At 44.2% G+C, this 27,581-nt stretch overlaps 1 protein-coding gene and 1 pseudogene across 3 annotated transcripts in view; one reads left to right on the top strand and one right to left on the bottom strand.

Annotated features, from left to right (window-relative positions):
• Positions 1 to 27,581, bottom strand: part of PDE3A (phosphodiesterase 3A) — a 955,418-nt gene that overhangs the window by 98,676 nt on the left and 829,161 nt on the right. The window lies entirely within an intron of this gene.
• LOC138288382 (ankyrin repeat domain-containing protein 50 pseudogene) lies at positions 20,738 to 24,390 on the top strand (annotated as a pseudogene).

Below are 27,581 nucleotides of genomic sequence, written 5' to 3'. Positions count from 1 at the left end.
AAAAGAGGTCAGCTGTCTGACCTTCTTTTAAGCAAGAGGGCCAAAAGATGTGAGAAGCCTTTTCCTGAAGAGCCAAGCAGATTAGTTCCAACTTAACCTGCTCTAGACCCTATGGGTTGCTTCTACTGGAGTGGGTCTTGGACTCCAAGTGCTCTTTCTGAGGTTCTTGGACCCTTGGCTTTACTAATGTGCAGCCTTCCTCACATCCTGAAAAATCTGGGGCTCCAAAGACCTCCTGAGGACTGGGTCAAAGCTGCCAAGTCAATACCACCAGGGTGCGTTGCAGGGCGGGCTGAAGATTCAGAGTTCCCCTGTTCTGCGCTTATCTGTAGCAGCAAATCTGTTTCAGTGGGACCTGGTGAAAAATATTTCCAGCCATGTGAAGCCCTCTTAGGTTACTACCTTTACCCTTGCTTCTCTGGAGGAATCCAAGCTCCAAAAAAGTCTGAGCGTAGAAAACGTATCCGGCGAAGGCACCAGAAGTCTCCGGCCAGTGAGGAAACCTCCCTTGTCACAAATTTTTAATTTTCATGCTCAGACTTTTTCCTGCCTAAATTAACAGCTTCATCGGGACTTCATCCAGCACCTATATGATGTCATGGAGGCCTTATGGACTACAGCCTGCTGCCTTGCCCTGTTGAAAGACTTTGACTTTCATTTTCAAGACTAAGGACCTGATTTATATCTTGGTGGACGAGTCACTTCTTTCACAATGGTGGTGGATATCTCTTCCACTGAAATATAAATTCCATAGAATATAATGGGTTTTATATTTCAGCAGACACAATATCTGTCACTGCTGTGACAGAGTAATTTGTGCGCCAAGATCTATTCATCCCTAAGCCCCAAGGTAAAATCTATGACTGGGTTGAACCTGGTTGGTGTAGTAAAACTCACCCTTCATCACTGTCAGCCTTAATTCATGCCTATGACTCAGTTTACCACGACTAGTTGACCCGCACTGGCACTTTTGGGCATTACTGTTTTCCCTTTAAAAATTCATATTTCCTGTTACTGGGTTTTTGTCATTGTGGTGCCATTTTGTTCACCAAATTATTCTCTATTTTTAAAAAGTAGAGTGGGGATTGTATTGTTTGTATTTTCAACTATTTAAATGTTTTGGTACTTCCAAATACTTTACACATTTTCTTTAGTTAAGACTGTTGGCTCTCTAGCATAGCTATCAGGGGTTGAGCTCAAGTTTAAACTACTGAAATCTTTACTGCACTAAACAAGATAGTGAAATTATTACTTATGGTGGATGTTCCTCCAACTAATAATCCACCGTCTCACACCCCTAGATCAGAATGGCAGAATATAGAGGAGGGATACAGTTTCAGCAGTTTTCAAAGTATATTGATTGCATTCCTTTGGCTAGAGGGTGGAGATTTAGATACTGATGTAGGGAGGGTGGAGCTAAGACAACTCTGTGAGAAACTTTGAAAAATTGATTGCTTATTAGATTTCCTAAGCACTGCCATTAGGTAGATGATAGGAGAGTAGGGTGTGAGTCAGCAGATTCTGTTGCTTAAGGTAGGGAGGTTTCTAGTCAGAGCATTACCTTTTACCTGTCTCCAATTGCTACTTCATGAAGGCTGATGGGAGCCAGGTGCAGAGACCTTACCCCTTCTTGTACTCATGTTTTGGATTCTCCTGCTTGAAGCCAGCAGCATCACTCCCTGTTGTGAGAGCTATCACCTTACACAAAGGCTGTTTTTACACTGCAACCAGAATATGACATTTGAAAGAGAACCACCCCAAACGGGTTCAAGGACCTTCGACAACGAATTCACATTTCTGTCTGAAAAATAAGTATAAAAGTGGTACCCAAACTAACTCACTGTCTGCTCATAGACTAAAGCAGAGTGCCTGGCCATAATGGAGGAGAAACTCTTCAGTAGGAGAAGCCCCGCTATATTTCCGGTGTGATGTGGACCCAGAAGAAGCCAACTGCTAAGAGAGAGCATTGCTGTACCGAACTGAGTCATCTAATCTCACACAGCATGGTTCTATTGGTGAACTACATAATTAAACTGTGATCCTACAACCTCTGCAGGTGCCAGAATAACTGGTTTTGCCACTGTCAACATGTGCCATAAATTCCTGAGGGGGTGCGGACGCCAAAATGGGAATTATGACCCAGCCCAGATGCCACAACTGGAAACAGTCACACATCAGTCCAGCTGCCACACTCATGGCGCCAGTGGTCCGGGTATAAATGAAGCAAGACTGCCACCAAAGATGAGCAACACCAAAGAAGATGACAACGTTGTCAGTTAACAAGCCCACCACTCCAAACCCACCATCCGACAGCATTGAAACTACACTGCTGTTAAGCAGGTAACGTGAGGCCTGACCTTCAAAGACTGAAAGACTGCACTGCAAATGCAAAAAGATAATCCTGCAGTAGAAAGATGCCCGTACTGGTGAGACTCTTTGGGCTTAAGAATTGTTCGATCTGACTTGTAACTTGCTGATCAATGTGCAGGTCAGAGAACTTGCATCTGTGTATAATCTTTTCTAGATTCAAAATGCTTAGTGTCTCCACAGACATAGAGGGACACTGGAGACTAAGGCAGATAGCACTTCAGAGGGTGGAGTGCTTTGTTAGGAGCCTGTGGGGGAGAATGTTTAACCTTGTAATTGTTGCACTATCTTTATTGTGTAGTTTTCTGTCCTGCTGTGATATAAATGTACTTTGTTTACTAACAGACAAGTTCTGAGCCAGAGAAAAATGTATTGTGATCGCTGAAAAACAGTTGACTGCTCATCCTCACTAGTTTGAGAGTCTTGTTCAGAAGGGTTGTACTTGGCTCAGTTTGCAAAGCCATGGTAGGATGGAACCCAGGACACCAAAAGCAAATGACCCTAAAACAAAAAAGAAAAAAAAAGAAGAAAAAAAAGGCACAATTATGTATATGCATACATGGGTGGTGAAGCATGAGCAGAATCTGCATGCATCACTACCAATAAATTTATCAGGGCACAGGTTCTATGTTTTTTATTAACTGTTCTAAGATGGCACACTTCAGTCTTCGAATGGTAAAAAGCACAGGAAAAAAGAAAGGAGGTGCCCGGCAGCAAATTGAAGCTGATGGGCCCTGAAAAAGGTTTTTTTAGATTAAAAAAAAAGAACCAATGTGGCCAGTAATGTTACTAGGGAAGGCGGCAGGGGGGCACACATGCATACTTACAAACTCACTTACACCCAGGCATTCCTACACGTGCACACACTCACCCATTCACAACACTCACTAACAAATACACATACATTCATACATACGAGCATGCACGCACCAAGCATAGAAACACATAAAGCTAACCTGAGGTCCAAGGTGGGTTTGGACTGCTGTCTTCCCTCTTTGGCAAAGGTCAGCCAATGAGGGAAGGCAGCAGTACCTCCCTTGTCACAGAGTGGAATGGGGGTCAGTGAGAGTTGCTGAAACCACTCCTTGGCCCTGGGCACTTCATGGTTTAAAATGGAAGCTCCCAGGTCATAAGCAATCAGTGATGCCCCTCCTTGTCACAAAGGGGAGGGCATTGGAGGCACTTTTGTGGAGGTCACGCACACAGGGCGGTGAAATCCTCAGCCTGGAAAATTTCAGTTCAGGTAACCAGGAGCATACACAATTAGCACATATCTAGCTCCTGGCTGCCTGACCTGTACCAGAAAAGTGTCTGTCAGGCTAACCTTTGTTCAGCCCGACAGAAACTCTCCTTGTCTGGAAAAAGGTGGGGGGATTTAGGATGGGCAGCAGTACAATTGCATGTAGTTCTATTGAAAAATACTAGTTCCCCGAATGCAAGCATTGCAAGACACAACAAACAATCAGAACATAGTAAGAAGGAATTTCTCTGGATGATTGACATGAAAAGAACAAAAAGGAAGGTCAGTGAATAAGAAACAAAGAAATATAGAGAAACATTTACAAGAAACTGTGAGAAATGGGATCTCTAGCTGGCAGTTAGTTTACACCCTGCCCAAGTAGGGACCCTCACTCTAGTCAGGTGAAGGGAGATACACATAACCCCTGCTTACCCCCTTGGTAGCTTGGCACAAGAAATCCGGCTTACCTCAGAGGCAATGTGTAAAGTATTTGTACCAACACACACAGTAACACAGTAAAAACACCACAAAAGGACTCCCCAAAACGACAAAAATCCAACATGCACAAGCAAAGTAAAAGGAGCCTTAAACAATAGAAATCAATGGATGTGTTGTTTTATCACAAAGTACCTGGTATGCGTCAAAAATAAAGCCACACAATTGACCGTGCGTCGATTCCTTACTCACAAGTGAGGCCCTGCGTGGAGACTTTCTCCGCTGGGCAAGCGATGTGCCGATTCTTTCCTTGCAGGGAAGAGATGCATTGATTTCCGGACAAGCAGCCTCAGGTCAGGTGTGGTGATTTTAAAGGTTTTGATGCCCAGAGACGATGCATGGAAAATCTGGATGCATGGTAGCGATAAATCCACAATTTTACGGGCGATGTGCTGATTTTTCAGCTGCGTGCAGGCGTTGTATAGGTTTTTTCATTTGTCTGGTCTTGTGTGTGGATTTTCACCTTGGGTTCACCAGCTTCTCCTCTCAAGGGCCCAGGAACTGGATGTGGCATCACTTAGCAGGAAACGGGTCTCAGCAAGAGAGTCCAGGTGCTGACAGATGAAGCCTTTGATGTCCCTGAGGCTTCTGAAAAGGAGGCAAGCTCAGTCAAAGCCTTTGGAGAAACTTCACAAGCAGGTGTTCAGAAAGCAAAGTCCAGTTATTTCCCTCTTCAGGCAGAAGCAGCAGCAGGCCAGCACTGCAAGGCAGGTCCTCCTCGGGCATCAAGCTCTTCTCCTTGGCAGAGGTTCCTCTTGATCCAGAAGTAATCTAAAAGTCTGGGGGTTTGGGCCCACTACTTATACTCATTTCTGCCTTTGAAGTAGACAAACTTCAAAGGAAAGTCTCTGTTGTTCACAAGATCCTCCCTTGCCCAGGCCTGGCCACAGACACATACCAGGGGATTGGAGACTGCATTGTGTGAGGACAGGCACGTCCCTTTCAGGGGTGTCACCTCCTCCCTCCCCACTCTAGCCCAGGAGATTCATCAGGATATGCAGTACACTCCTCAGCTCCCTTTGTGTCACTGTCTAGAGGGACTTCACAAACAGCCTGTCAATCTGACCCAGATGTGGATTCTATAGGCAGGCAGAGGCACAGCACAGTTAAGCAAGAAATGCCCACTTTTAAAAAGTGGCATTTTCAAACGGGAAACTCAACCAAAAGATGTATTTTTAATGTGTGAGTTCAGAGACCCCAAGTTCCACATCTCTATCTGCTCCCAACAGGAAACTGCACTTCAAAGATATATCAAGGGAGTCCCCATGTTAACCTATGGGAGAGACAGGCCTTGCAATAGTGAAAAACGAATTTGGCAGTATTTCACTATCAGGACATGTAAAACACACCAGTACAAACCATACTCTTTAAATACACTGCACCCTGCCCATGGGGGTACTCAGGCCTACCTCAGGGGTGACATCCATGTAGTAAAAGGGAAGGTTTTGCCAGGTCGAATTGGCAGTGCAAAACTACATACAGACACTGCAGTGGCAGGTCTGAGACATGTTTACAGAGCTACTCGTGGGTGGTACAATCAGTGCTGCAGGACCACTAGAAGCATTTGAGTTACAGTGCCTGGGCACACATAGTGCACTTTACTATGGGACTTACCAGTAAATCAAATATGCCAATCATGGATATACCAATTGCCAATACAATTTAGACAGGGAACATATGCATTTTAGCATTGGTTAGCAGTGGTAAAGTGCCCAGAGTTCTAAAGACAACAAAAACAGGTCAGAAAAATAGGAGAAATGAGGTTAGAAGTTTGGGCCAGGTCCAACAGAAAGCCATCAAATCAATACTAATGGGGCTGACCCAATTATAGGCACTAGATCTTTGGCAATAGACATCAAAAGCTGTCTGTAGGCGAGTCATATACAATTTCAAAACAGCATTTAATTTGGGTAGTCTAACTACCCACAGGAGCAGAAATTGTTTAATCTTAAATATGACAGCTGTCTGCAAATCGCTGCCTACACTTGTACAAAATCTGCTCCAATGTATTTAGATGAATGATTTCAACATTATATGTCTTCTAAATATTACTGTTTTAAAATTAAGGGGGTTTTAAGAGATGGAGAGAGTGGGCAGAAGGGGATACAAGACTGGGGGGGGGGCTAAGTCTCTAACTCTTTTTAGCCTTCTAAAATATTATACTGTACGTTACTAAAAATCCATAATTCAGGGATTTATTTATGCATTAATCCTATAGAGGCATTTACTTCAGCCTGTTTCACAGGAAAGGTTTTGAATTTAACAGCTCCTATTTCAGCAACATGGCTTTCAGGAATGCCTCAATTCTGACATAGCTAGTGCTGTAGTTGTTTTTTAAATGAAGCAATAGTAGAACACTGGGGAATTAACTTGATAGAGTGCTGTTTCTGTTGAACGACAAGCATCACTCAGAATGCCCGACGTTTTGTCTCATTTATTTTCAGAAAATGTGTCCTCATTTTAGCTTTAACATACTAACCATAATTTCCATGAGAAAATCATGACAGAAAACTGTTTACCTCAATGATGGTTCATTAAATCCCAGCAAAGGATCAGCAATTTTCACAATGTGAAGTCACCTCCAAATTCACCACAATTACTAAAATGAGCAGGCTCCACCAATAAATTTGCTCTGACTAAACTTTATTATCATCTTTTCTGTAGACTCCTTTTTCTGACCCTCATAATCAACCTTTCACTGCAATAAATTTCAAAAGATCAAAAATGGAGAAACCATATCACGCGAACCAAATCAACAGGTATGCTTCATGTAACCTTCAAGTTAAACAGTACAATAACAAAACGTGCCATCAACAAATAATGTCATCACTTTCACCCCAAATCTTAAAGATGTGTTTTTCAGCGTTATCACTCCCAAGTAGTTATTGACCGTGGCAGAATAGGACCCTGAGCTTCACTTGTGGCCTTCTGATTCCACCTCAGTTGATGATTTCATGGGGTGTCTTACCTCTTGGATAACACTGCAAAAGATTACTCTTTTGAAATGGCTGCCACAGTGGACCAGACGGGACTTCACCAGAGTGAATTCTGACTAATTACATGAGAAAGAAAGTACTCATATGCATAAAATAGGCAGGGCCACAATAGCAGTCAGCAACAGCAGTAAGGGTGTTACCTCGCCACCTGGTGTTTTGAAATACTGCTTTACATGGTAAGTTCATTTTTCAACTCTTGATCGATTTATCTGTTTTATATGGTGCTTTTTATTTAAAGTTAGGTTAAGTATTTGTGGATTACATGATGTGTCAGTTACGAGTACGACCAATACAGGCCAGAATATTAACTTGAAGTAGTTATCCCTGGTTCAGTTCTCTCCACAGGATGAGAGTTTACTACACTAATATTCCAAAATGATTATGCTTTTTGGCACAATCGTGTGGCGTGGGTTTATGTCTCTGCTGCTACCAAGACAGTTTTAGAGAGGTCACTATTTAACATTATAACTCATGTTGTTGGACCTGGCCCTTTTTACGGAGTCATCCCCAAGCTTTTTGCCTTCCTCCTCCTATTTTTCTGACCCTCATTTGTTGGCTGTAGGACTCTGAGCACTTTATCATTGCTGATCAGTACTAAAGTGCATGTGCTCTCCCTTCTAAACTTCAATCCATTATACCCAGGACCTGTAAAGTAAATGCTACTAGTGGGCAGCAGCGAAGCTTGTGCCACCCACAGAAGTAGCCTTTTAAGTGTTTTTCAGGTCCACCACCGCAGGCGCAGGGCCTGCATGCACAGTTTACTGCCACAGGGACCTGGCATCTAAATTTACTTGCCAGGCTGGAAACTCCCTTTTTACTACATATAAGTCACCCCTAAGGTAGGCCCTAGCTACTCTTATTGGCAGGGTGCTGTGTATGTGAAAGGTGGGACATATGTCTTTATGGTCTACATGTCCTAGTAGAGACAAACAGCCTATCTAGTTTCTCACTACTGTGAGCACTGCTCCTCTCATAGAATTGCATTGGAAATGACCTAACATATGTCTAGGGTGTATTGTCTGATCTATGAGGAGTGGCGTAGGAATGTTTGGTATGGCTGGAATAGTAGTGAGAAATTCTGCTTACTGGTGTAGGTGCATTTTTTATTACCACTGTAAAAATGCCACTTTTAGCAAGTGGGCATTTCTCTGTGCTTATAACTCTGGTGTTTTGCGGCTTGACTCCAATCCATGTCTGTGGCAGAGTTACAGATGGGCTTTGTGCATACTTATCACAGCCTGTACACAGGAAGGGTGGAGGTGTAACAAGCATACATCTGCATACTGAATGGTCTTCCTGGGCCGGGAGAGGTAGAGGCGGGGCACACATGCATCTGTAAATGCTGTGCCCTGGCCTCAAACAAAAGGATAATTTACCCCCTAATGATGTCTGGAGCCACTGCTGGAGGAGAATGGGGCATCTTTGGAACCGGTTAGTTCTAGTAAGAACCCCCTTCCCTCCTTTGTCAAGGGTGAACAAAAATGAGTATAAGTACAGGGGCTGTCCCCCTCATCAGGAAAGCACTTTGGAACTGGGACTGAACCTCTTCCAGAAGGAACACTAGACTACACATGAATAGTCATCTGGACTGCTCTTCTTTTGTTGCCCTGCTGCATGGTGTCTACAGTGTGGCACACAGGGCTCATGTGGATTGCTTTTCTGTATTTTGCCCTGCTGCCAGCTGCCCCACTGACTTTGGCTGCACTAGGCCCTATGGAACTGCTAGGAGGAACCTGCTACCTTGTGCTGACCTTCCTTGAGAGAGGGTATCCGAAAAGATTGGTCAAACGAGCAAGGAAGAGAGCATGGTATAACCATAGGGAATGTTCTTTGGTGCCTAAACAAAGAAAGGACAGCATGAATAGATTAGCCTGTGTTAGCACATTTGGTCCAGTTAGCAATGCTATCAAACAGATTGCTAAACGACACTGGGAACTTGTCCAGGAACATCTTACTGAAAAAGAACAACCCCTTTTTTCTTTTACGAGGAAAAATTTTGAAAGATGCATTGGTAAGGGCAGCTTTACTTCAAACACCGAAGATTTCCACTAACACACCATAAAGCCTCCCAGCTGTGATTGCCCACTATAAATTTGGTCAGTGCTTAGCATATAAATTTAGCTTCAAAATAAATGAGTTTCCCTATGACAACAAAGTGATTAATTTGACTTCTTTTAGCAACTGTAATACATAAGACGATATCTATGTGATTTAGTGTCCTTGCAACTTGATGCAGATAGGGAAGACTACGCAGAAATAAAATGCAAAATTCTACAGCACAGAAGCAGGATCAAATGCAGCACCGCTGGGGCCCCTTTGTGGAACACTACCAGAGACAACAACACAACAGTGGAGATGTGAGGTGGCAAGTCATAGAACAAGTCATATTGGTACCTCGTGGAGGAGACAAGAATAGTCTCCTCTCCAAGCGGGAACTCTACTGGATGGAGAAATGTGAGGCAATAACAAAAGGCTTCAATACATTGGAAGACTTGAGAGAGGCTTTAACAGTCTGAAAAGATTTGTGGCCAAAAGGAGAGCTGATTTGCGGACACAAAGGACTATTTCATTTAGAATGGCCTCAATGCCAACTAGTGCTGGTCACCCTAATATGGTAATCATGGGGAGGAACTAATTTTTATAGCTTTGATGGACCCTTGTTGTATTTAGTATACAAAGGAGACTTGTCGGCGATAGAAAGTTTTCCGCAAAATATTATTATGGTTTTTGTGTGCTAAATATTAGGTAAACTATTTTGGTGATTAGCCCAATCCAGCTTTCGAATTTCACTCCTTAGGGTTCCTCTGTATTCTACTGCAACAGACAGGCAACTATTAACACTATTATTATTACTTTTACTTTTGTATCACACCAACATGGGTGGTTCCTTTTATGTCCAATAATGAATGTAATTTGAATAGATGGACTTATTGTAACTCAGTCCCTAAAAACATCCGGAGCATGCCATTCTTTTTTTGAGCACTAGAGCGCACTCCATGGCCATCGTGTGCACGTTAGGTGTGCCAAAATCTATTTAGGTTGGTTGTTTCGGCGCTTTCGGGAGATGCAAGCTGCCGTCTTCCGTCTCGCTAAAAACAAGTAGGTTTTAGTAGGCACCCATAACTATAGATCAGATAGCGTTCATACTGACAGACTGAATTTCATTTTCATTGACTTTGAGAAAGTTGTTTGGTATTTATTTTTAAATTTGTGAAGATATAAGTTCTTACTGAAGAGAAGCGAGGTTGTATGCTTTAATAAGGACTGACTTTCCAACCCAAGAGATTCACACACATTTTCGACTTGCACTGCATGCAGCCCCGAATAAAGGCTTGTGGTAGGTCATTTATCACAAAAAGGGTTTGACGACCAAACATTGATTTTTGATTTTTATTACGTATGGGGCCACATAGATTATTCCTGATATCATCAAGGATGTTCAGTCGATGGTGATTTGATGTCGATTATGTGAATGCATATTATTGTTTCCGCAGTTAAATTTAATTAATTAATTTGTCAGTGATTGTTAGTGTGGTCATTCACACACATGTACAGAAGAGTAGATTTCCCCTCCATGGTGATAGAAGATACATAAGGACTTTTGTTTCTTTTTGATAGGAGGAGCGGTTGACGTTAACTGAGAGCAGAAACAGTTTAAAGAAAGTCACACTAAAATCGTTAGCATTATTTGATCTGTGGGTAAGTAGTTATCATATTGCTTTTGAAAGAATGGAAACATTTGTGGCGGTATATATGGATAAGAAAATTACCTAAACAAAGCAGGTGAAATCTTGGAATTGAGCTAATTAAGAAATACAGATGGACCCTGTGATCACTGGTTGGGATGTGATAGTTCCGGACACATCCCACTGTACTTAGTCATATATGGAAAGAGAAGCCATATATTTGAATAATTTTAAACATTATGGTCACAAATATGGAATTGGGATAATTGACGCAAAGTGATGGGCAGTTTATTGTCCAGAAGATATCCCTCTGTACTTAAGTCACATAAGGAACTAGAAGCCATGGTTTTATATGATATGATAATATTTTGGCTTAGAAGAAGTCACTAGGATACATGTCTAAAGTAAATGACTATATGAGGGGACTCATGAAAATCTTTTCCATTTATTTTAGGTGCTTCCTATGAAAAGACTATCTGTCCTGATAATGACCCATTGTTGATTTGTTCTTCTTCAATGCCGGTTCGAAACATCGGCATAATTTAATGTGGATTATTGTTGAAATGAATAGTGACTTGTAGACACCTGGATTGAAGGGTTTTCTTTGAAGATCATTAATCTGTTTAACCACACCTCTGTATATATTGTATATAACACTTTGGCACTTTATCTAGCATGTTATTAACTCTCACTGCATTGTCACTTTAGGAGCACCTGTATATTGTAGTCTTATTTTTAATTCACAATCAATATGAAACTGCTAATTGAATAAAAGATACAAATAATATGATAACCTCATTGAGACAAAAAGGTTTCTAAAATTATTAAATTGTTGCTGTGGAAGTCAATGGCAACACTTCCCCCTTGGGGCCAAACATTTTCTGTTATATATTTATGTACCCAGGTCCAGGGGTTACTGGGTTTGCCTCATTTTCATCTAATCATGATTTTTATGTAGACGGTGCGGTGATTATCTCTAGGATTTCCCCCAGTGCCAGGATATGTCTTTGCCCTCATTGTATTGCAGACCCCTTTTCTCTTTATGAGGTGATTTCATGAGGGTTCGTGCCTGCCGTGATGGGGGATATGTGCATAAGGGCAGAGTCTGCCTGATATACAGAAGGAGGGCGGATATTATTCCATATGACGAATGTACTGGAAGGACGTTCCTTTTTGTGGGCACTCACCAGGGTGTTATGACCTATACCCTATAGGAATGTTTCTTTTTTTCCAGGAGATGTGCATCTATGTTGGTAACAGTAATGACTTGTCAACTGGGGAAGATTTCATACTATGTGCCTTTGTGATGATGTCTTGGCATTTATGATAATGTAGGACATGTGCTTTTTTCGTGCATTTTTTGTGATAATGGTGCAATGACAACTGCTCATTTTTGCTCATTTTTGCAGACTACTTGTAACTATGTTTTGATCTGACTCCTGCTTGTTTGTGTGACAGCCTGAAAACTGCTTCTGTAGCAGGGTATTACTGATACACGTAATGGTTGGTCTAATTATGTTTTATGGAATACATTTTTTTTATATAACCTGTTGTGGAGTTTCCTTTTTGGTGTATATTGCATCACTTGTAGTGTGTGTGTTGTGCAAGCGCTTTACACATTGCCTCTGAGATAGGCCTCACTGCTCGTGCCAAGCTACCAAGGGGGTGAGCAGGGGTTATCTTGGTGTGTAGCTCACTTGCCCTGGCTAGAGTGGAGGTCCCTGCCTGGCTGAGGTGCCTAACTCAGCCAACCAGGAACCCCATTTCTAACATGTGTCATGCTGAAGAGAGATTTAATTAATCGGACAGTAATTTAGGATTTCTCAGCTCATTTTAACTTCCCGTCTGGGTCTAAATCAACTTTTTCCAGATATTCTTTTTCTATTAATTATCAACCCATAAGTGGAGGAACATTCAGATGCTTTAGGACACCATGTTGACCTGATAGATCTATTGATACTTGCAGCCCAAATTTGATGCATGTTCCACACCTTGCTGACAAGTAAGTCCTTTTTGTTCAGTATCTTTCCTTTAGTTAGACACTCTCTTTATGTGGTGAAATTCTCTTCATCAACTGCGTCTGTCATATCTGTGGATGCCTGACTTTAGAGTATCTCTCACGCTCACTAGCTAGCTTCTCGTGAGCTTTGGCATATCGATTTACTTTATCTGAAGCCACAATGGCTCAGCTCTTTCCGGGCCAGCCATACTCCAAATATAAACCATGGTACATTCCAGCAGCCACACTAGACTACAAGAAACAGCATCTTACCAAGCAAGGCTTAATGCATACACCTGTTTGACAGTATCTATCAGTGCATCTCGTAGAAAACGGAGTCGAGTGAATAAATGCAACTAACACAGGTCCAAAACATATAACGGTAGTTGTGCATGGAGAAAAAATGTGCAGAAAAATATTTGTGAATTAAAAATAAATAGGTACATTTTAGTACCAGCAACAATGAAAAGATCTGAGCATTAGTTTGTTATTGGCAAACCCAAAATGAAAAAAATACACAGACTATTCCAGACGACACTCAAGTTCACAAGAAGAGTGGCAAAATGTAAACTCTACCAGAAAATATTCCGGAAAAACAAAAAATGGTATTACTCGAAAGTCCGTCTCTGAGGTAGATTATAACGGGGTAACATGTGTAAAGGTCTAATAAGAAAAGGCAAATATTTTTGCTAGCTTTGTGAATCACCAAACATCATTATGGATTAGAATGTGTGTTAACTCCATTTACATTGTCTGTCCTTGGCCATTCGTAGGACGCAACCAGTTTACATATGGGGGTATTTTTCTTTACAGCCCATTTCTCGATCACATTTTATGTGGCTTTATATAAAAGGTGCATATATCAATATCACACATGCAGTATAGTTTGCATGCGTGCGTCTTCTTAATGGCTGCAAATCCATTTGCGAGCAGTCATTGTTCTTAAAGTAGCCGTCAGTGTTTACAATAAAAGTGTTCAGAAAACTGCTCTCAACTAAGGGAAGGATACAATTATTGACACAACAAATGAGGACAAAATCAACTTATTCTTGCGCCTTAGAAGAAACAAGGTTCTGCTATGAAGACAGATCTTTCATTGCAGCCTCTGTTGCCGAAGAAACGACCTAATGATGTAGAAATAGCCGTGCTCCCATTCTCCACAACAAATCATCCAAATAGCCCTCATCACACAGAGCATTAGAGGAAATATCACACAGGGGGTTCTGATGTTTCCGGACATGAAAACATTCAGAAAATGAGCCATCTTATCTGCCACAGACCCCTGAAGGGGCACAACGAGGGGATGATGCGTGCTAGCTCATCGTTAACCTGATTTCTTAAAGATGGAGGATACTTTATCTTGGCAGTAAACAGTTCCTTTACGGCATGTCTGACTGTCACGGTGTCCTAGTGTATCAGCTGTGTTGAATGTGCACCTTCCAATTGTGTTACTTACTTGCTTGCGGGCTCATAGTCTCAACTGGCCCTGTACAGTATGTGTAGTAGAGCCAGGAAACTTCGCGTTAGAACGCTTTATGGATGCTTTAGGAGGCATTAATTCCCGCTAGCCTGCAGCGCCAAAGTCTCTAAGGTGCTTTTGCAAAACCCGCCCTTTCATGTGGATATAGGGCTTTGATATTTTCACCTCAGCTGTCTGTAGTGTATGAAGGGTGGGTATTGTGTCGTAGGGGAATGCTGGATAAGAATTGCTTCCTAATAAGATGCACTGTGAACGTCTTTTATATTTCAAGGAAACAATTATATTTGTGTAACACTTTAAAGTGTTCTTATTGGCATAACAACTGTAACGATGGAGGGTGATTTCAAAGTCATGTCAGGTAATAGAACAGGAAGCAGTGTAGTGCAGTAGAAAAGAAACATGTCTTGTGAATATTCACCAAGAGCGGTGGGCAAGTCTTTTCATTGAGGTCATCCTTACAGGACCAGCCCATGTGTTTGGCTGGCTTGATGTCTGAACAATGGATATGCTAGATGTCATGGAACCTGTGGCTCCTTGTAGGGATGGAGAAAGACCTCATGGTCATTAAGATGAACGTCTACTGGGAACAAGAACGTCGTTTTGTAAAGGGGTCTGTGTTTTCATTCGTTTTATTGTGAGTTAGTCTACACTCTGCTAATATGGTTTCTGCTCTTTGTAGTTTTCACTGAGTGTTTTTAGAGGAGACCCGTGTAGGGCATGTCCTGACTCCTGGGCCTGTGAGCTCCAACCAGTTGTCTGTATGCTGGGGGTGCAGAAACAGCCAGATATTGGATGGTTGGCACTGTGGTCACTAAAGAAAGCAGGAGAGTGTTCACTGGACGGTGGCGTTTACCCCGGGGAGAAGGATATACATATAAAATGAAGATGTATTTGTTTATGTTTTGAACAAGAATCCGAACTTTTCATGTAAACTAGTTCAGATGAATTAAATTGCACAGTAACTGCCCTGCACCACACGCCTAGGTTATTTTGCATTAAGTGAGAAGTAACTTTTTCAGATGTGATGCAGGCATTCAGTGATGGATGGTTAGATCTTGGAGAGCTCCGAAGTAATAGCGTGGATTGCGTACATTTTAAGTTGTAGGTGGTGATTATGAGTAAACAGACCTAGAAGGTGCACGTAAGTATGGCAGACACTAGCAGTGAGTTAGCAGACCTAGGAAAGTCTGCCCATAACTCATTTATCAGGGCACTGGGATAAATCACAACGACCCTCAATCCGAGCTGCCTTGAGCGGCATCCCTCGGGGGTTATTGCTCCAGGCAACAACAAATTGTGCTGTGTCTTTAGGCCCATAATTATGGGGTCCTCCAACGCCGGACCCAGTAATTATGTGCTGCTCCAAGCAGTCGGTTAATGTTTGCATATATGGGTTCGTTGTTTCACCTGGAAAGGAGGGAAATATAAAGAACTGGACCCAGTAATACTGAGGCTGCATGTTATTCCCCATTCCAGAGAAAGCAACCCGTAACTATTGTTTCTTAAGGGCTATCAATATTTACGGATTCACATCACAAACCTAATAGAGGAATTAGTAAACAGATGTGCAGAGTTCCTCTCTATTGGACAGTAGAAATCCTCCAAATTTGCATTGTTGGTTCTTTAGAATGGGAAGCTGCAACCTCATGATTCACAACACATTTTACAAAGGACTCTGACTCCAGGGTATCCAGTACAGCACATTTTGCAGGTATTTTAGATAGATGGGAAATCAAAGTATTTTCCCCATGGCAGCGACCCAAACACTGAAGTTGCACGTACTGCTCTGCTTTCTTTAGCATTGTGGCAGGAGATCAGGCAAGGATGCAGCCTTTGATGTCACATATACTTTGTAAATGGACCATCATGATTGGACCTCTCTCCTCTATTACACCCCACTACCCTCCAAAGAGAAAAATAAGAAGGCTACTAACTGGCTGAAGGCTTGGTGACATTATTTCTAGAGCTGTCAGTGGCTCTTTCACTCCACAGCAACAAAGAGCCCGCCAACATTATTGCACTGACATCATCACAAGCTGATTTATTGGATAAATGAAATAGTCTACATCTAGTTAAAAGACAGCAGTAATTGCTCCTGACTTGACGCAATTCGACACATTTTGTGTAACAGTAATAGACTAGAGGTACGTAAAATTCACCTCAGTCATCCCTTTTAAAGACCTCCCACTTCGAAATCAAGGGTGGGCGTGAAGCACAGAAGTGGGAGGACTATACTAAGACAGATCCATGTGTGCCCGCACGAGAGTCACTGTTGAACGTTTTGGCAGAGCCAATGCCCCTTTTTTCGAAGACGCAAACAGGAGAGGAGCGAAGTAATGTGAATTAATGTCATTAAAATACACACTTAAGCTGATCAAAGCGACGTGCGTGATTTTCAGGGAAGCAAACTTTATTGACTCACCTCGGTCATGCCACACCTGAAGAATTAACACAAAAGGTTTTGTAAAACGTGTGCTTGACGGAAGAACCCAATGTAACCAATTAATGTCTGTAATAAGAGAGTTAAATGTCGGTTTCAAGTGAAAGATCTCTTTGTATCAAAAGGTAAGTCTGTTCTAGGCTTTCTCCTCGGTTTTGGCAATTATTATCCTATCCACTCACGTTAGACATCTTTCTGGGTATTACAGTGCACCACCCCACTTGTACCCTAAAAACGCTTCCGAAGATCGCCCTGATCAGGCCGGGGTGTCTACTTTTTCCAAAAAGAGGTAATTTTCTTACACGTGTTTGATGTCTATTCCCCTTCACTGCATGCGTGTAGCTTGAAAACAGGAGAATGTAAAGTGTGCCTCCGATCCTGATAAGGTTCGAAGCGAGTATTAAATGTGTGTCAATTCCTCCGAACTGCAAGTCTAATCAACAATGAGATCTATTTACGCCAGGGGGCCTAGGAAATCTCAGATTCTACTAGAAGCCTATTAAATAAACGAATGTGCAAATAAATAAACATGCAAAGTACAATACTTAATATCAGACTCTGCCTCATTAACATGTGTCTCAGCTTGACAATTTCCATGGAAATATGAATACTGAGCATCACACCCCAGTATCAACAACACTGCATTTTGAGGTTCACACCGAATAAAATAGAAATAGTAATGCCACTCTCAATATTAAATGACCAACACAAAAAAAATCTCCACAACACAAACCAGAAAAAGATCCAATTTCAAGTCCTATTCTGATGCATTACCCACCCTTTCCATAATACCTACTCAAGCTTTAAGAGTCATGATAATCACCACAGACAATAAGGCTGTAGCATCTCCCCTGCATACATAATATGTGCTCATTGAATGTAAGTACCACATTGCTAATTCCATGACCTCATTAGAGTGGTCTTTCTGGTTTTTAAATGAAGGCTAGTCAGGTCCTTTGGTCCCATAATAGAAATACTGAGTTCTCAATGCTATAACATTATCCAAAAGAAAAACCCTAACACAGAGGTGGGTACGTTGTCACTATAAATAAAAACTCTTACCTAGAATCTGGCAAACTTCTTCAAACCCATCCTAATATCGACCCTAGTTCCAAAATGCTGCTTTCTAACAGCAGAAATAATCAACTAGCAACAAAGCCTATTAACCAATTCAGATAATTATTTCTTAAGCTTCACACTCCCCTTAGCATGCGGAAATCTTAAATGTGTCTTCCTTCACCGTAGGAAGTCACAATGATTTGGAAATAGTCTTCCAAGAAGGGCAAAAGTATCTATCGTCTACCACATCGACAACCTTTCCTGAGACATATCTTGGCAACCAACCTTTACACCAACAATACCACTTCATCCTCCTTGCAAGACTTCTAACTAAGTGATTTACTTATGTAACCTCGGTCCTAGTAATCTGGATACCAGACTCATGTCATAGCAATTAGAGTAATGCACGTTATTGTAAATGTTTTGTAGATATAAATATATGCACATTCACCATTTTGTCCTACCCACTTTTTGCAGCCAGCAGTCACTGAAACTAAATTTTTCAATGGAACTATGTTCAAGTGAACATTTCATCTCATGAAAAAAGTCGTATCATGCTTACCCTAGTCAACGGTATGGTAAGCTCATGCATGATCTGCTAGTAACTTGGTAGCATACCCTCACTAAGAACTAATTGTTTTCTGAAATATATCCGAAAACTCATGGCTCTCTGGTCATATTCAAACCCTAACCCAAGAATCTGTTGTCTTCACTGATCACAAGAGACTGTGCTAAATCCCTAACCCACAATCTATCACCAAGCAATAAGTCAGCCACTGTTAGAAATGGGGTGTCTGGTTGACAGTCAGTTTGAACTCTGTCCAAGCAGGGACCCTCACTCTAGTCAGGATAAAGGAGATACACACTTGGATAACCCCTGCTCACCCCCTTGGTAGCTTGGCAAAAGGAGTCAGGCTTGTCTAAGAAGCAATGTGCAAAGTATTTGTACCAACACACACAGTAATACAGTGAAAACACTACAAAATGGACACAACACCACTTTAGAAAAATAGTCACTATTTATCTAAATCAAACAAGACCAAAACAACAAAAATGAAACATCGTCGTCCAAAGTCGGTGCACTTGGTTTTTCTTGGTTTTTCACTTCAGAGGGCCCAGAATCTGGAGTAGGCACCACCTGGCGAGTTAGAGCCAACAGCAATTGAACATAGATGCTGGAAGGTGAAGTCGTTGCTGTCCCTGAGACTTCCTAACAGGAGGCAAGCTCAGTCCAAGCCCTTAGAGAAACGTCACAAGAAGGATACGCAGAAAAGTCCACCCTTTGCCCTCTCTACAGAAGAAGCAGTAACTGCAGGCCAATCCAGCAAATCATACACAGCAAAGGGGCAGTACAAGCACACACAGCAAAGGGGCAGTACTCCTCCTCCAGCAATTCAGCTCTTCTCCTTGGGAGAGGTTCCTCTTGATCCAGAAGTGTTCTAAAAGTCTGGGATTTTGGGTCTGCTACTTATACCCAGTTCTGCCTTTGAAGTAGGCAAACTTCAACAGAAAGTCTATGTTGTTCACAAGATCCTGCCTTGGCCAGGCCTAGCCCCAGACACACATCAGGGGGTTGGAAACTACAATGTGTGAGGACAGGCACAGCCTTTTTAGGTGTGTGTCTGCTTCTCCCTCCCCACTCTAGCCCAGGAGACTCATCAGGATATGCGGGCTACACCCCAGCTCCCTTTGTGTCACTGTCTAGTGGAGATTCACAAATAGTCCAACTGTCAGTCTGACCCAGACATGCAATAAACAAGCAGGCAGAGGAACAGAATGGTCAAAGCAAGAAAATGCCCACTTTCTAAAAGTGGCATTTTCAAACTGACAATCTAAAAACCAGCTTTACCAAAAGATGTATTTTTAAATTGTGAGTTCAGAGACCCCAAACTCCATATTTCAATCTGCTCCCAAAAGATATTTAAAGGCAGTCCCTATGTTAACCTATGAGAGAGATACGACTTACACCAGTGAAAAAATAATTTGGCAATATTTCACTGTCAGGAAATGTAAAACACATCAGTACATGCCCTACCTTTAACATACACTGCACCCTGCCCCTAGGGCTACATAGGGCCTACCTCAGTGAGGCCCTATATGGCAGGTCGAATAGACATTTTAAAACTGCACACACAGACACTGCAGTGGCAGGTCTGAGCCATGTTTACAGGGCTACTCATGTAGGTGGCACAATCAGTGCTGTAGGCGCACTAGTAGCATTTGAGTTAGAGGCTGTGGGCACCTCTAGTGCACCTTACTAGGGACTTACTATTAAATCAAATATGCCAATCATGGGAAAGCCAATTACAGAGTATCAAAAACAGGCAAAAACAAAGTCAAGCACACAGTAACAACATAGGAAGTATAGACAAAACGACAGGGGAGACTACACCAAGGATGCCAGGTCTAACAACCACATATTATATATTTGCCTAAAACACACCTCAAATATAACTGTACTGACTAGTAATAAAATCTGCTACAGTAGTTCTTCAAACAACAGAACTCACAGATGGAATAACCATGACACCCAAAGACTCCCAGGTCGGCGGCTTCCTGTCCCCGGGAGCAGGCGGAAGTGTGGCTGCTGCCGTTGCCGGCCCCTGGGGCTGCCCCCCGGTCCCAATGCTGCCGCCCCAGACCCACCCCCTGCACCCACCGAGAGCGGCCAAGACAAAGCACCGATTGTGGAGGCGCAGGTCTGGCTACTGCCGTCTGATTGGATCCATGTGCCTGAGCCCTGGGGTCATGCTAAAGACTGCCATGCTGTGAGCTCTTCTTCATGTGGTCATTTCATGTCCTGACATGTTGCTGATCCACAGCCGAAGCATCCTCGCCCACAGAGAGCAAACACTTTCCAGGCCGGAGGAGAACCTAGGCCCCCGGCACCCACCTCACCTGTACCTTTAGTGCTGCAGCATGCCCACTGGGCGCCGTGGCCAGGTGTTGGCACCAACAGTGGTGGCATTGGGGAAATGAGCACGAGCCTGCTGCAGGGTAAGCCTTTCTTCTGCCAGGAATGGGCCCTACAGAGGCTGCAGCACTGCCTGGAGAGGTGCGGCAGTGGTGGCCGCAACTGTGGTGTCCTGGTCACCAGTGGCCCGGGCAGCGGAAAGACAGCGATGGGCACAGAGGTGCTGTGGCCTACTTCAGTGCAAGGCCAGAAGGTGAGGCTGGGGCCTCGTACCTTGGCCTACCGCTTCTGCCAGGCCACAGCCTTCAGACACTTTCCGTGCACAAGTTCATCCGCAGCCTGGCAGAGCAGATCCAGGCATGTCCGCTGATCCATGGATACAAGGAGAAGCTCAAAGACCCCTCGCTGCAAGGTGTGCTGGACGCCAACTAATGCGAGAGGGACCCAGATGAAGCCTTCAAAAGAGTTATTCTTCTACCTCTGCTGGACCTCCAGCCCCCTTCCCAAAACCTGCTGCTGCTGGTGGACTCCGTGGACGAATTTAGCTGCTTCAAAGATGGCTACTGGAAGCCATCTGGCAAGAGCGGGGCCATCGCCGAACTGCTGTCCACTCACCATGAGCTCTTCCCATTCTGGTTGCTCTTGGTGTGTTCGGCACGTCGGCAGGACAAGGCAGTCACCAAGATTTTCACCAGGTTCTGCTTGGATGACCTTCGCAAGGCTCACATTGTGACAGACGTCCAGCAGTACATCCTGTGCCGGATGGACCATGAGGAGGCTTTGCGCCAGCACCTGACACAAGAGACGGCGGAAATACTCAACCAACTGCACATCAAGAGCAATGGGTGCCTTCTGTACCTGAAGCGTGTGCTGGATGGCGTCTCCGAGAGCTTCATTGTCCTGCGTGAGATCAGGGACATCCCTGGCACCCTCAATGGACTTTACCTCTGGCTGTGCCAGAGACTATTCACCAGGAAACAGTTTGCTCACATACAACCTCTTCTGAATATCATGCAGGCTGCCCACTACCCGCTCACCCCAGAGGAGCTCTATGCTGCCGCCTGGACGAAGCAGATGACCATGTCTGGTTGGGACGAGTTCCAGCGCAAGTTGGATTCCCTCACAAAGTTGTTGGTGGAAGCTCCCAACCGCACAAAGATCCTCTTGCACCACAGCTTTGCGGAGTGGCTGCTAGATGTGAAATACTGCACTCAGAAGTACCTGTGTAACGCAGTGGAGGGCCATGGCATGCTGGCAATGGGATTAAGCTCCAGAGCTGGAGACCTGCAACCCAAGGAAGTCCAAGAGTATGCCCTCCATCTCCTCCATTCCAACCTGCAGCTGGAGCCCTGCCAACTGGCACTGTGGATGCTTTGGTGTGGGACACCTGTCGCCGACTGCCTTTCGAGGGAACTCCCCGTGGAGCAGGAGGTCCTTCAGCTGTTGGTGAAAGCCAGAGCCTACACAGCCCATCAAGATGCAGACTCCTCCAGTGTCATTCACCGAGCCTTGGAGCGAGAGGACTCGATCCGCATGCTGTTGGAGAACGGAGCTAGTGTCAATCAGAAAGATTCTAATGGCAGGACATTGCTCGCCAGTGCCGCACACAGTGGGAAATTTGAGGTGGTTAACCTACTGATCTCTCGAGGTGCTGATGTGGATGTGCTAGATGGCAATGGCCAAACTCCACTTGTCCTGGCGGCAAGGCAGGGTCACACTGAAGTGCTGCATTGTCTGATTGCGCATGGGGCCAATGTTAATAATGCGATTCAGGAAGGATGGACTGCTCTGCGATCTGCAGCCTAGGGTGGACACTCTGGGGCAGTGGCTTCCTTGCTGCGTGCAGGTGCCGATGCAGACAGCACAGATACAGACAACAGGACAGCATTACGAGCAGCCGCTTGGGGTGGGCACGAAGACATAGTTCTTACCCTACTGCAGCACAGTGCTGAGGTCAACAAGATGGATACTGAAGGGCGAACAGCATTGATAGCAGCCGCATACATGGGCCACCGTGAAATTGTGGAGCTCCTTTTGGCACACGGTGCATACATCAACCATGCAGATGTTGATGGAAGGACTGCCTTTTGTGTCCCGGCTAGCCAAGGATATGCAGATGTGGTCAGCCTTCTTCTAGAACATGGTGCTGACGTGGGTCACAGAAACCACAATGGCATGACTCCTCTTTTAGTCGCTGCTTACGAAGGGCCTGCTGATGTGGTGGACTTGCTACTGGAAGGTGGGGCAGATGTGGATGATGCAGACGCCACCGGCAGGACTCCATTGTTGGCTGCTGCTTCCATGGGCCACACAGCAGTTGTAAATACACTTCTCTTCTGGGGGGCAGCAGTGGACACGACAGATAGTGAGGGTCGAACAGTGCTAAGCATTGCGGACGCCCAAGGCAATGAAAATGTGGTAAAGACCCTTCTGGACCGTGGACTGCATGAGAACCATTGTGATGATATGGGGTGGACCCCTCTCCACATGGCTGCCTTCGAGGGTCATCTGACAGTCTGTGCAGCCCTGACAGTGCAAGGCGCAAAGGTTACGTAGGTTGACAATGACGGCCGGATTCCCCTGATTCTGGCAGCTCAAGAGGGACATTATGATTGTCTCAAACTCCTCCTGGACAACAAGTCACCTATTGATCACAAAGGTTAAGACGGAAGGATGGCTTTCTGTGTAGTGACCCTGGAAACTCATTGGAGCTTGGTGGAGCTGCTTCTGCAGAGAGGGGCTGACGTCAACTTGAAGGATGCAGACGGACGTCCCATGACTTATTTGTTTGTTTTGGAGAATCTGCTGGCCATGTTATACCTCCTACTGGAGAATGGGGCCAACCTGGAGAACAAGGACCCTGAGGGAAGGACAGTGCTACATGTGTCCTGCTGGCAGGGCTACCTGGAGATGGTGAAGCTTCTTGTGCGTTATGGGGCAGATGTTAATGCTCTGGACAATGAACGTCGCTCTGCACTGCACTCAGCTGCCTGGCAGGGCCACGCAGTGGTGGTCCAGTATCTTATTGAATGTGGTGCACATGTAGATCATGCATGTAATCAAGGTGCTACAGGCCTCTGCACTGCTGCTTAGGAGGGTCTTGTGGAAGTCGTGAGGACTCTATTAGAGAAGGGGGCCGACCCCCACCATGCTGACCAGTATGGACGCACACCAATGAGGGTGGCAGGGAAACGTGGCCACTTGAAGATTATGAAACTGCTGGAGAGTTATGGAGCCCCCCTTACAATGGCCCTATGCCCCAAGCGAAAGAGAATACCTCGACCATGAAGACCCAGTCCTCCAGGTTGACCATTAACAGCTCAGGAAGCCCAAGCATTTTTCGGGGGTGACTTGCCAACTTCAGCCCAACAAAATCGTACCGGATCCGGCAGCAGCCCCTCCCTGTCCCCAGAGTCCACAGTCGGGCGGTGCAAGTCTCTGGTATCTGACAACTCACTCAAGAGCTCAAAGAATTCCTCCATTATGACTTCCTCTACGTACCATTCCCTGGCTACGGCCCAGACAATCCCTATTGACAGCCTTACTTTCACCCAGCAGGTTCAGCAGCACTGCCTTCCACGCAGTCGCAGCCGCCACTCTATGATCTCCCACAATTCCACCATGAGAAGTAGTAAGCCCAAGACTAGCCCCCAGAGCACCATCTCTGACTATTTCAGCCCCAGGGCAATTCGCAATGCCTCCATGGCCAGTTGAGTGCTGAGTCGTGACATCAGTTAAAGCCCCAAGTCGAGAAAAGGCCCAGGCACCCCCTCAAAAGCAGGACTGAGCAGTGTCCTGGAGAAGAACTTCAAGACCGCGAGTCCTGTTCATGTGCCGGCAGGGTCAGAGAGATGGAACTCCGTAATTACCTCTTTGGGAAAGCAAGCAGGTACACTATCCGGATCAAGAGAAACCTCAGCATGGCCTGAATCGAGACGTAATCACAGCATTCCCAAACTACGGATCCCCTGACAGGGAACTGAAAAGGAATGTCATTCTGACCAATCCGAAGTACAGCCTGCAGGGCAGCCCTTCCTACTCACCGCAGAATCTGAGCAGCAGTGGTGGGTCTGAGAAGAGCGCCCCAGAGCCCATCATCTCCATCACCATTATGGATCCGCATCTGCATCTCAAGCAGGCCATCAACTTACAGTTTGAGAGACCAACATGTGGCTTCAACTACAAAAAGGAGACTCCGTTGTGAAGGGTTGTTGACTACAAGGCTGGAGAAGGAAGTCTGTGGAATCTCAATTACACGTCATCCAGTCCATTGCAGCACTTGGGGTGACTGAATACCAAGGACCTCCACGCCTTCCCGTTCTAACCCTGCTGAGAAGGAGGAAAAGCACCAAAGACAATCATAAAAGTGTGCAGAGGTCCTCTCTTGGGCCCCAGTCCATGTCACAAGCCCCTGAGAGGACCCCTCTTGAACTGGAGAACAGACCAATGGTAGAAGCATGTACCACCCTCTGGACCACAGCATCATCTTCGGGGGCTGCAAGTGGGACAGTATCCAGAAGTGGGGTGTGTACCCGAGAGAGCACAGCAAGCGGTGTGACAATCTACAGATTGCAGTAGGACGAAGAGGTTGTAGCAGCCTTTAAGCTTTGTTCCTCTTTCAGTGATTCACATTGAGTGCTTGCCTTGGGATGCCGTCCCTCTGAATTTACATCAAGCCTACCCCTATGGAAAGACACTACGCACTCGCTGAAGTCACTTTTCTATGAGAAGGGGGGGCAAGGTGCTTTTTAAAAAATGATTTATTATTAAATTGACATGAAAATTGCCTTTATGTTACATTCCAGGCTTCATTCTTGTTATATATCTGTACATATAGCCAAGGGTTGTGTATTTATACATTTTGTTGTCAGCAAGCCTTAGAAGAGGCTGCATCAAGTTTTCGGTCAGTATGGCAGGAGTGGCAGTGTGGATCCTGGCAGAGACTAACATCCGGGGTATGAATGGGGTTCTGAACCTGGCAGTCTTTGGCCTGCATGTGCTTTCCCATATCTTGAGATGTGCCTTAAATACCACAAAGGATGACCTGTATCTCACCCCCACTCAGTCACTCTTTCTTTCTCAACATATTCACAGGAATGGTGGGTGCCCAGGAACAGGAAACATGTTTGTCTGTGTGAAGGTGCTGAATAAAGATGGTTTCCTCAGTAAAAAAAAAAGACTTCCAGGTCACCCCAAGTAAATATTGGCAACATAAAGCCATTCTCAATAATGACTTCAAACCAATATCCATGCTCCACTGAAAAGAGTATACTTAACCCTCAATGCCCCATGCGGTAGATAGAACCTGTACTTCTATCAATCTGAGTGACTTTCATGCCATAGTTAAGAACTGTGACTGTGTTCCTTAGTCCCCTAGTCAATGTATACTTTGGCACTTCATTACATAATCATCCTTTTCAGCAAGATTATCACATTTTTCTTGCAAAGGTTTACTGACTTCCTCTATCAGTACAAATGTAAGATTTGCTTTAATGGCTGTTAAATTCCCGACAGTGAAACATCAGCAGGCTCTGCTGTTGAAACATGAGCCAGTGACGTATTCCCCACATTGCCACAGAGCCCATTGTGTAAACAACCCACTGTAATTAGAGCTGGTCTTTTGACTTAAGTTTTCTTGCTCTTTATAGGGATTTGTCTACCATGGAAAGAAAAGAAAAAAATCAATGGTTCACAAATGTACTGAATATTTATTTCTCTGAAATAAACCATCTCTTTAGTGGCTTGCTTTCAAGAGAAACACACACTGCATCATGTGATGACATGATGTGTAATTCTGCTTGTTATTACATTTCTGATGATAGTGCTCTCAACCTGTCAGCAGAAACATTTGCATCAGAAATGCCATGCTGGAGTTGGGAGGGGAAAGAAAACTATGGAAGGCAGTCTGCTGATAACTCCTTAAGTGAAGAGTTGATAAAATACAAATAATTAACCTGGAGTCCTAAGTTAATGGAGATGTAACCTAGAGAGAACAATTCTGGAGTTCACTCTCAGACACTGGAAAAACAGTTGGTTATTATTTGGGTTGAATAGGAGTCCATCACAATGGATAAAACAACAAACATGTAAGAGAAGAACAGAGTTTCAAGAACTTAAACCTGTGCCCAACCCATTTGGGAGCTATGCCAGAGAGCTGACAGGCTTAAGCAAGGAAAATGTAAAGCATTTAGTTGTAACAAAACAGTCAAAAAGACAAAACACAACACAATCAAAATCCTGATGATATGATGGCACAATATGTGACAGATATATACCCCTCAACCTGAACTAAGGACATTTGGAACACATTGTATCTCTTGTCTGCTATGAACTACTCAATCAGTCTCTTCATCTGGTTAAAAACGCATGCTGGAATAAGCCCCCTGACACTTCCAGATTGTTAACAAGATTGTGTGACTGAGTCAATGTTGTGCATGAGGGTCTCCTCATTGGTGCACTGTATTATTGCATGGAAATCTGTGATGTAATGTAATACCGTGATTTTTGTTATGTAGTATTATATCATTAAATTAGGAAAAAAGACTTCCACCTATGGCCTGGTCGTTATTTATCGAGGACCTCCAGCGGGACACGGCAAGAGCAATATCCAATAAAGTGAAATCAAAATTGGGCACCTCTGCTGCAAGATACTGCTGGCAGTCCTGAAGTCTTGGAAGTTCAAAACTTTCTAAGTCCCAACTTTCCAAAGTTTCTGAAGCAGCTCTTTTGGGACATGTCTAAGGCTTTTAGGACCTCAGAGACGGCACATATGAGTCAGGCCATAGAGGGATCCAGTCCAGTTGCAACTAGTCAGCTGGCATTCACAGAAACACTTGTTGTATCCCTGTAACAAAGACAGGAGGTCAGCCAAATGACCCCTGAATTCCACTCCTTAATCTTGGATA

Source organism: Pleurodeles waltl, chromosome 4_1 (genome assembly GCF_031143425.1).
Source record: "Pleurodeles waltl isolate 20211129_DDA chromosome 4_1, aPleWal1.hap1.20221129, whole genome shotgun sequence".
Lineage (NCBI taxonomy): Eukaryota > Metazoa > Chordata > Amphibia > Caudata > Salamandridae > Pleurodeles > Pleurodeles waltl.
This window is presented reverse-complemented; position numbering and strand designations above follow the sequence as displayed.